This window comes from Anas acuta, chromosome 5 (genome assembly GCF_963932015.1).
Source record: "Anas acuta chromosome 5, bAnaAcu1.1, whole genome shotgun sequence".
Taxonomy (NCBI): domain Eukaryota; kingdom Metazoa; phylum Chordata; class Aves; order Anseriformes; family Anatidae; genus Anas; species Anas acuta.
The window spans coordinates 10,630,582-10,641,466 of record NC_088983.1 but is presented as its reverse complement, the minus strand read 5'-3'; the positions used below and the strand labels follow the sequence as shown (position 1 = coordinate 10,641,466).

The following is a 10,885-nucleotide window of genomic DNA, read 5'->3' as shown; positions in this document are numbered from 1 at the left end:
GCCTGCTGGGATGTGGGCCCTTCCCTTCCAACTCAGAGCTAGCAGAGCATGCACACATGATCTCTGCCTGGTGCTGCAAGGTGACAGAGCTCACAGCCAGGTTTTTGGCAGAGGCAGGCATTCCTCATTCAAGCTGCTGAGACCTCAGCCTGGAGTTATTTCAGTGGGGGCTGGGGGTGTTGATGCTGAATATCATGCTTCTTTCTGGTGCTGGAGAGGGAGATTTGCACAAATGGTTCCCCTGGAGCTGCAGGGAAGTATTCCCACGGGGTCTGGACAGCTGCAGGAAATGTCAGAGACCCGGAGCAGGTGATTTCAGAGATCCCAGAGGTGCTGGCTGAGCACCCAAAGCCAGCTAAGTGCAGAAGGAGCTTTCTCCATCTTTCCCCAGATAGCGCCGATACTGACTCAGCACGAAGCCCGTGTGCATGACTGGTCCTGGTCAGCCAGCAGAAAACATTGCACAATCAACCTCCCTCCAGGTGCAGTGCAGGACAGGGAAGTCTACGGGGGTGTTTCCTGCCTCACATTGCTTTGGGGGGCTCTCATCCCCCTCCTTCAGCGGTACTTGAGCAGAGGCTACCCCCAATGCAGGTGTGTGGGACTCGGGGTGGCTGGTCCCTGGGCACGTGGGATGAGAGGTCGTGATGCCAGAACATCCTGAGCCAGGTGTTCTTTTATTGCACGTGGGGGTGAGGGAGGTGATGAGACTATAGGCTCCGTGGTCCTTTTTACATTCGGCCCCCTGTGCCCTTAGAAATTGTCCATGCGGCACTATTTCAAAATATTATTAAAAAAAAAATAAAAATCAGGAGCTGCCTATTTGTAGGAATCGGCTGTATCCGAGAACCAAATCTGCATGGAGGAAGAAAAGGAAAGACCAGCAGCAAGGTAGGAAATGGCTTCTTGGAAAAGGCTTCCTGCACTTTGACAATGAAGAGGCAATTTCCCAGAAGGCTGCAGATGTTCCCCTTAAAAATTGTGGCTCAGAAATGCTCATTAATGACAGCTGTAATCTTGCATTTTGCTGACTCAGTTTAATCAGCCTGTTCTAACAAGGCATGCAGGCGGTGGCATTGCTGGGGTCTAGAACTGATGGAGTGAAAAGGAGGGAGAGCAAAGGAGGTTTCTAAAGGCTCTGCAGTCAGGTCAACCTGTTGGACTGCATGTGCGTAGTGTGACACGTTACAAGAGTTGCACTGAGGTCTAAATTTACTCTGGGTCTCAAATCTTAGCAAAATAAACAGTACGGTTATATGGGTTATATGATGTGTATACTACAGGAAAGAATCACCCACTTCAATATACTGCTGGGCACGAGCTGGGCAGAAGAAAGAGGTTTGATTGCCCGTGTTGAGAAATCAGGGCTGGCAAAGAAGCCGGTCGCAGTCTCTGCATGTTCTCTTACTGTGTTTTTGTGTCCTCTGTCAAATCTGGTGGAAATAGTTAAGAAGGATCGTTCATTTTTAATGTTCTCTCGGTGGCCTTAGCAGTACAGTGAAGAGATAAAAGCGCCCTTTTCCAGTGGAGAGAGCAGAAATTCACGTGGTTACAGCTGATTACCAGCCTGCGGCCACGTCAGGGCGAGGATGACGGCACCGGGCTCTTTGAGGTTTCCTACGCAGACCGTAAACGGGGCCGTGTGCCCCTCGGACGGGTCATAAGCACTGCACCAAGAGGCCCGGCTGGGCTGACAGCGAGAGCTCTCCAGCCAAGCAGGCCAAGAGCAAAACCACCGTGAAATGTTGGGCAGCACCACGCAGTGTCAGCCACCCAGGGCTCTCTCCTGGCCCGGGCACCGCAGTCCTTCCTCCTGTGCATTGCGGTGCTCGGCACAAAGCTCCCCCAAAGCAGAGCTGTTCCTGCTCTTGCAGCAACACGTGGCTGCCCACCAGCTCCTGTAGTACCCGGGTGCTGCAGGGCTGGGGAACCTTCCCCGTGTCACAGCTCCTCACCAAGCCAGAGCACGCAGCCGTGGTAGCGCTTAATGGTTTTCTGAACCTTGCCTTCATTCTACTCCATAGCCATTCTCATTAACTCGCTGCATTAATTTTATACAGCTTAAACTGGCAGCCAGTCCCTCTGAGGCAGAGAAGTGGTATTTTTAAATCTATATGCTGTCTATAAATACATCTGCCTCGCAGAAATCAGCTGTTTGTGGCTGATCTTATAGCAGAGAGGATGACTCAAAGAGGCTTACATGCTGCAATGTTTTCATCAGAGCTGGAAAAAAAAAAAAAAGAAAAAAGAAAAAAGAAAAAAGAAAAAAAAAAGCACCCTAATTTCCCTGTGAATTAGATGGGTCCATGACTATGGACAGATCCTGTACTTCTTCCCAGCCAGCCAAAGTGTGGCACTGGTTTCGGGTGGTCTGTACCCAACGCAGTAAGACTAGCCGTCACATTTTGGTACACTTCCCTAGAAAACCAGCCAGCATTTGATTTGCTCAAGTAAATATTAACAAGGCAGAACTACCGCATAGACTGCTAATTACTGCAAACGCCACGCAGCCCGTGGTTTCCTCCCTCCCTGCCCCACTTTGTTGCAGAGCACGTACCAGCGGTTGTATTAAATTGTACACCCAGAAAATAGTATTAAAAGGACATGAGCGAGGCTGCAGAGCCAGCCCTGCAGAAGCAGGGGGCTCTAATGGAATTAAGGCACTCCCTGAAGCCATTAGCTGGGAGATGAAGGCTCGGTGATGGCTTCGGGGACGTGCTGGTTTAGGTGAGGGGAAAGGGGAATGACCCCATCTGAAAATAAGAAGATGGGTGTTTGGGTACCAGGTGCTGGGATGTGGCTGGCACAGCACGGAGAGGGCCGGGGCTCCTGGAGAGCACCTGCAGCTCCTCCTCCGAGCTGCTCGAAGCCTCCTGGCCGAGCGCGCCCAAGGGTAGACAAGCCCGGAGCTGATGCCCATCCTCCCTCTGTACCTTCCTGGTTATGACAGCCTAAAGCCCCGTGACACCTCCCGAAACACGTAATGGCTGCTGGGTGCAAGCCGGATTAAAGTCCCAGTTGTTTCTGACCACAGCAATTAGATTTCTATTGCAAAACTCCTGTGCTGCTCAGCAGCGCCTTTGCCCACTTGCGAGATGGGAGGTTTTCATTACGACTTTGTTTCCTAAACATGTGAAAGCCTTTGAAAAGCAGAGGGCTTGCTCAGCTGTGTCCATAAACATTCAGATTATGCCTGCCTTGTTTTGTACCCTGTATTTATCCTCTGAGCGTGGTTGTTGCTGTTTAGCCAAAGCAACGATCCTGGGAGACTGGGGATGGGAGAAGCCCCCTACCTGCAGCCAAACCTCTTGGCCCTCATTCCCAAACTTGTGATGAAAAAAAGGCTGGGCACTGAAATCCCTTGTTGAAGCTCCTTTCTTCCCCAGAAAAGAGGGGGGAACCCTGATATGACAAGAAGGGCCCCTTGCATTGCACTGATGTGCGGTGGGGATAGAGGGAGCGTGGCAGCCCCCTTGGGAAGATGCTGGAGATGAATGCCAAAAAATCTTTATCCTTCCAAGAGCCGGTCCCCAGCAGAGCCGGGCTCCCTGTCTGAGAGCAGCTGTTCATCTAAATGGGGATAAATGGGGATGTCCTACACCCACACCTCTCTGCCTGCTCACCTGCACAGGGCTTGGGCTCCGCAAGGCAGCTGGAGCAACCCAAAGTCCAACTCTTGCACTCAGTTTGGAAGGGAAAAAAAAAAAAAGCAGTAAACATACACTGCAATTTGCATGAATATTTTTCAACACCCAAGGCTAAAATCAGTCTTTATGTGCTTGGAATTTATTTAAAATAATTGCTATTTATGCATTTTTTTGGCTTTTTACCAATCTAATCAGCATAATTTGACTGTGCTGGAACAAATCTACAAGACTCCAGAAGTGCTCTGCAGATCGTGCAGATTAAACATGAACTAATTAGTAGATTTCTGGATCTCTAAGTCCACAGCTTTGGAAAAGGCTGACAATGCCCATCAGTGTTCCCATGAGGAGAGAGAGACAAAATGCAGATGCACCAGAAAAATGGCTACAGATGGAAATATGTGTGAGAATTTTTTCTTTGTGAAAGGAAAAAAAAAAAAAAAAAAGATATTGAGCAACAGCAATTTATTTATGCTTTTTCCCTAAACATTTCAAGAATAAAGACCTTTTTCTGACTCAAGTTCAATCTTCAGCATGGTTTGGTAGGAAGTAGTAGACATAAACTGCCGTGGGCTAAAAGGGAAAACCTAGCAGAAGCTGTGAAGACGAACATTGAATTCACCCGCAAGTCAGTCCAAGCGCATCTGAAAGCTATGACGTCGGTGAAAAGGAAAAACTATGACTATTGCACTGGGAATGAACCCAAAAATCACTTTGCCAATATGTGAAGGCTTCATTACTCTGAAAGTTTTCTGAGAGTTTCCTCAGGAGACAATAAATGTTCCAGGAGATGATGAAGAACAATAACAGCTGCTCCGAAGATCACTGCAAACAATGGAAAGTCCCCAGTCGATCCAGTCAAGTCTTGAACCAAGTCCAAGATTCACAGAATTTCAGAGAAGAGGTAAACCCAGCCATCTGACTGCAACAGTGGCATTAGCACAAGAAGTAAACATGATCCCATCATTCAAGGTCCATCCAACAACTTCCACCGACAGCCGGACACCTACAAATTTGTACTGGAAATGCAGGTTCGGTGCCGGTCCCGAAGGATGCTGCTCCCCAGAGTCTGTGTTCGAAGGAATAGCGTGGGCGTGCATGGGAAGCTCTCTCCAGAATCAGACCCGGCACGTGCAGCGTGACAGCATTTGCTAAATCCCAGCTGAATTTCGGAGGCGTCTTGGTGCTCCTGCTTGGCCAGCCACGTGCGGGCAAGGTGCTGTCCTGCTCCCACCACCACTGGTTTTACGGGCAGCCTCCTGCTCGAGCTCACTGGCACTGAGCTGTGCTGCAATTTGCTCTGACCAGCTCCCCCCAGACTCCATCAGAGCCTGCCAGGGGGGTAGCGTGGGCAATCAGTTTCGCCCAAGCTTCAGCAGAAGGACAAATTCCTCTTTCACCTCACCAGGAGCCAGAGCAAAACCAGTCAGCGGAGCTCCGGGCTGCCCAGATCAGGGTGGTTTTGTGCTGTGTACAGTAGCTGGGGAATGTCAGCAGGAACTAACCATAGCCTAATAATATCTACTTCACTTTCATATCTGTTTCCTCCCCATGCTCCCCCCTCAAAAAAAAAAAAAAAAAAGTATTTGGAAAGACAGACCAGCTCTTCCTGCAGGCTTGTTCCCCTTCATGCGGATTCAAGGCGGTTTCAGAAAATGGCCACACTTCTCTGTGAGCAGACTTTTAACTACAGAGCCAGTTCTTTACCAGGAAAATCAAGCTGAAGATTAAATAAAAATTAACCCTTTTTGTAGGCCTCTCACTAGGTACACACTTTGTCATTTCTCAGAAAACTGTATACTCCTTTATTTGAAAGATGGTTGTGTCACATCATACACTTTTGGCCAGATACAACAAATACATTTCAAAGTCATCTGCATAAAACTTGTGCAAACACCCATACAATCAGCACGCTCCTTCCCCAGATTTCTGCCCCTGCCCCACGCAACTGCAGCAGCTGAAATCAGGCTTTTTCCACTGCGTGGATTAAGCCTGTTTGCAGGCTGAGCAGAGATTCTGGATCCTGGACCTCGAACTGAAAATCCCTCTGGAATTCATCTCTGTTTATGCAAAGAGCCATTTAGAAATACAGCAAAGGGCCCAAAATCCCCTCTCATGTTATTTTCAAGCGTAAGCTCCAGCAGCTCCAAAGCATTAATTTAAACTTCGCCCCCAGCTTCTCGTCTGGGGCTCATTTTAAGGTGTCCTTTCAAGCCTTTGTCCCTCCTCGGGCAGTGCCCTGGCTGCTCGGTGCCGTTCGGGCAGGGACAGCAGGACCACAAGGTGCTCTCGTGGGGGTGGCACCGTGGGGACAAATTTCCCAATGCCTGCAAATCACCTCACGGCCTTGTGCATCCTCGTAAGTCGGTTTGTGCCCCAAAAGGCGTGTTGGCACTTTGGCACATGCGAGGGCAATGCAGTCAGCAGCCTCGACTTTATCTCCTTAATCACCCCAATAGCCCTGCCTGGCCCGTCATGCGCTGCGACTTCAGGCGTTAATTAAGAGTGGCTTCTGCATTAAAGGTTTTGTCTGGGGGAAACAAAGCGTTGTACCTTCCACACAAATAAATGCACTCCGTTGTGAGCACTTGCTAGCAAAGCGAAGGATGGGCCGCGAGGGGAGGAAGGATGCTTCCCATCCAGGTAGTGAATCCCTCCTGCTGCACGGGCAGTTTCTCACGAACCCAAAGCAAAGAAATGAAGGAAAATGTGAATACCTGTGCAGGAAATCTTCATTTGATGGAGCAGGGCCAGCATCCCTGTTTCTGCTGCTGGACCATGCTGTTTGACCCTATAAACCCTACCAAAACCAGCACTGAGCCCCTTGATTTCCACTGAGATGATCAGACCCAGGAAGTCCAACCACAGATTTTGGTGCTCTTGACTGTGTGGTAGGCACAAACCCCTGGCGTCCCAGCTGCCCGGGGAGGTATTCAAATGGTTGGCCAACAGTGCTGAGTTATTGCTCAAATGTTCCCAGGTCTTTTGCTGTCTGATGCTTCAATTTAGTTTGCAAAGTTTTTGGTTATTTTTCTGCAGATCTCCATAAATTATAGCCACTTTTCAGTCTAAATATCAAAAATCTCAAATACTCTTCCTCACAGCACACGGAGCTAAATAAAAACGTCTCTTCCTTAGAGCTAGCACTGATAGAGGTCTTAATGAGTTTTTATTCATAAAAATGCCTTGTTTTCAAAAGCTTAATTAGCAGTTTTTAATGTTTTTTGTTGTTGTGTTTTGTTTTTTTTTCATCTCCTCAGAATTGCAGCTTTCTTTTCTTCCACCTTCCTCCAAAGTCCTTGGCTCTTAGATGATGCAGCCTTTCACCTACCTCGCCCCAAGGCAAGTCCAACAAACTACCACACAGCAGCCATGAGGAAATACCAGCAGAGAATGTTACTTTTAATGAGAAGCAGGGAAAAAGCCCAGAGAAGAAGGTGAAAGCTGGCTTGCACTACCTGTGGAAGCCATTTGCTGCCATGGGACCCCTGAAAATCATACCCAGGGCACTCAACTCATACAAACCCCTTTTTGGGCTTTCTCTCTAGCTTCTTCTAAGGTTCAGTCCAGCATCCTGTGATGTGGACAACTTGCTACACCCCCATGACGTCCCCCAGCATTCTGCCTGCCTGCAAAAAGTTGAGGAATTGGCTTTCTCAGGTTTTTGGTTTTTGTTTTTTTTCAAAGCAAAAACTGTCCTTTTACCTGTAGGTTTTAATGTGTTATAATGTCACTCCTGTGCTCTCAGACAACCTGCTGGGTGCTTTTGCTAAGCAACAGTAGTCTCCTAACGGTGATAAGATCTTTATAAACCTGTTATCCTTGTTAAACGAAGAGGACTTTGATTTTACAGCAACATTGCATCTGGTGAAAACTTTATTTGCAGACAGCCCTTTCCCTTCAGCCTACTAGAAAACTCTATCCTTGACCTTCAAAGGCTTTTGAATTCGTGTGCAGCAAAAAAAAAAAAAAGCAAGGTGAGCACCTGACTTCCAGTGTTTGCTAGATCTGTCACTGCCAACCCCACATCAGCCCATAACCTTCAGCCCCAGCGGCTGGCACTTGTTCTACCTGCTCCCGAGCTCTTTGAAATGCCTTCCAGCCCCACCAACAACGGCAAGACCTGCGATAGAGGGAGACTAAAGGTTGATGTGGGATGGCATAGGCACTAGGGCATTTCTCCTGTCCTCTGCCAGTACTACAGGAACCTATTTCCTCATCTATCAGGATGTATGCAAAAAGGGAAAATCTCTCTGCCTTATGCAAATACTTCCTATCAGCAGATAAATCCACCTGCACCACCAGGCACGTGTGATTACGGTACCTGGGCTCGAGGTGACACAGCCGTAGCACATGGTGCTGTGCAGACAGCAGGTGGATTCTTTACGTCTAAAATTTTATTTGCACTAACTTTAAGGAATGACCCCTTCAGCACAAATGACCCGGTTAGCTAAAGGCTTTAAAGAGCACCACCAGGAGGTCCCTCCAACCTAGCCTAAATGCACCAGTTCAGGTTCAGGCTGGAGGAAATGTGGCTTTTATCCCTTAAATGCTCGAGATGAGCAATGTAACATGAATATATATAATATAAAACTGGATGGCCATGATCCAACGTGCTACTGTGGCACCCAGGAGCTACTGGAGTCCATCAGCAACGCTTTTTTTTTCTTCTAAGGACCACGGTTTGGGGACCGCTTTCCAAGGCTGCCCTGTATGAAGTGTTTTTCTCAGTGAAACCACGCCTAGGTTTTAGGGTCTGGATCTAAACCCACCGACTTCATTGGAAACCTTCACATTGGCTTCAGCAGCCTTTCAATCAGCCCCTCATTTCTTCAAGTCCTGCAGGCACAGGGCTACGTAGTGCTCTGCAGTGATGCTTTTAAAAGTGTTCTTGGGCTCATACCTCCTTCTGGCAACCCAATCATCAGACAGGAACAGGAGTAGCTGAAAGATCCCTCACCTTCTTGCAATGAGTTAATTTTCTCCCCTGCCGTGCTTGCCATCACACATATATATTGCCGTTTATTTCCTACCCTCTTCTGGATCAGAGAGCTGCTTAATCACTGCTTGCCGAGTCCTGCCTTGCCATATTTCAGGCTGCTAATTTAAAATGTTGTTATTTGCTCCCTGGGCAGCCAGTAGTAAACCAAAGGAACAATCAATAAACGTCCTTAACTGGAGCTCAGGCTGCAAGCGGAAGCGCTGTCTAAAACAACAGGGGGAGAATAAGCCCTTGTTTCCTTCCCACGGCACCGCTGATTGCACGTATGCACTGATTCACTTGTCAGCTTGCCATTAGCGAGCGCGCCTGCCCTCCTGAAGCAAGGGGCTTGGGAGAGGAGAGCAGGGAGGGCCACGGGCAGGGGCAGCAGGTGCCCTGTGGGCAGGATTTAGCTCACATCCAAGCTGGGTTCACACCTCCAGGACGTGTCCTGTCCCCAGCTGGGTGCACAGGGCAGGTTGAGGATGTGGCACTGGCACAGCAGCATCCCCCAGGACTACTGCCACGCAGAAGGAGCTGCAGGCGCTGAGGGAGCAGGGCTTTCTCCCTGGCCTTGAGCAGTGTTGTCCTCACAGCCCATAGCCCCCAGACTCAAAACACCTGCCCAGATTGCCAACACTGCTCAGGTGTATCCTCTCCTCCCACTGCAATCCCGACCTGCCTGGCTGGAATGCTTTGTAGGCAAATCACTGTCCTCGAGCTCCCACAGCCCTCTTCTTGGAAACTGGAGAGCTCATTCTTCTCGCAAGCACTTAGCACTTGGGCAATACTACAAGTTTACAGCAAAACAAAAGCAAAACTCGGTCCAGAGCACTCCCCGCTGCGGTTAAATGCAAAGGCGTTGTCCAGACCGGGAAGTGTCCTCCTGCTGTGACTTGGCAATTAAACTGAGGTACCGAGAGCCTCTTCAAACAGCCCGAAATAAGGGCTCTTAATTCTGCTGGCGACACGACCGGTACCTGATGTGGAAGAAGGCTGGTGGGTGGAAAAGGGGTGGAATATAGCATTATTTTGTTCTGCTGGTGATAGAGCTGTAGGTGACTCTGCCCTTAGCTGCTGCTCGCTCACCTCCAGCACTCCCATCCTGGGGCAGTGTGTGGGCTACCCTGGGGCCTAAATTAATGTTTCCCTGCCATTTATGCCACCATGATGCACGTTATAAGGCATGAACCCGGCATAAGGTGGGCAGAGTTGGCACAAGCCCCTGGGGATGGTGGGCTGCCAGCGGGCTCACCGGGGCTGGTGTCCTTGGGGATGTGCAGGAGGTGGCATGGCACAGCGTGGCACTGCCACTTTGTCCCTAGGTGTGTGGCCTCTGCTGCAAGGAGCAAGCAGCACCAAGTGCCAACAACACGTGTCTGCAGTCCCGGATTTAAGTGGCTCCGACTGCCTCGTACCGATGTCTCACAAGGAACAGGCATCAGCCATGTGGAATGGGGCTGCGTGACAGCTGTTCTACCCCAGGGCATCTCAATAATCATTACATTAATTGCATCCCGGTTTGTACATTTTAGCCTAGTGAAACTGAAAACAATATCTGTCTTAAGCACATGCATTTTAATTCCACTTAAACATCCAAGGCCATGAGAAGTGTTTTTTTTTTTTTCTTGTATTTTCTGTGTTGGATGCAGTTTTTGTCTGCAAGTGTTTCCATTTGCTCTCCTTACCATAACATTTTCTTGCTGCAGTAGAGTACTGGAAATATCTCTTAGATTTAACACCAGTCTGTAGGAAGGATGTTTTTCATTTTTAGCCCACCTATAACATTTAAGTTCCTGAGCTGACCTATGGAGAATAACTAGGCAAATGAAGGTTGTGGAATGATCTTTTGCTCATAGACACACCTTTTAGAAAAGATTCAAATCAGAAATCAACTATTAAACAAGCAGGGTACTCCCCTGTGGGTAAACCAGGCACTTCAAGCTAGGAGCTGGAAGACTTCCAGAACACGGGAATTGGAAAATACGGCTAATTTTCTCTCTGGATCATGATTGCACTGCATTTCAGTAGCCTGAAATGGCTTGATGGGCTTTGCTTCTTTTAGGAGCCTGTTCTGGTTTGTGTTGAGCTCTGGAGTGCAGCTGCCACTTAGTTGTTATTATTTTATTTTGAATTCACTACTTGTACTCTGATCATCAGCCTAACATGACAATTCTCCTACCAGCCGCAGAGACAATTGGTTTAGAAGTCCCTTCCAAAGCTCTCCTCGGGCAGCAGAGAGATTCCCAGGGGCACGAGA

At 48.7% G+C, this 10,885-nt stretch overlaps 1 long non-coding RNA gene across 1 annotated transcript; it reads left to right on the top strand.

Moving 5' to 3' along the window:
* Positions 1-177: 177 nt before the first annotated feature.
* Positions 178-2,975, top strand: LOC137856850 (uncharacterized). Its single transcript, XR_011096825.1, has 3 exons — positions 178-309; positions 392-594; positions 830-2,975. It is a non-coding gene; the product is annotated as an uncharacterized lncRNA (long non-coding RNA).
* The last annotated feature ends 7,910 nt before the right edge of the window (positions 2,976-10,885 follow it).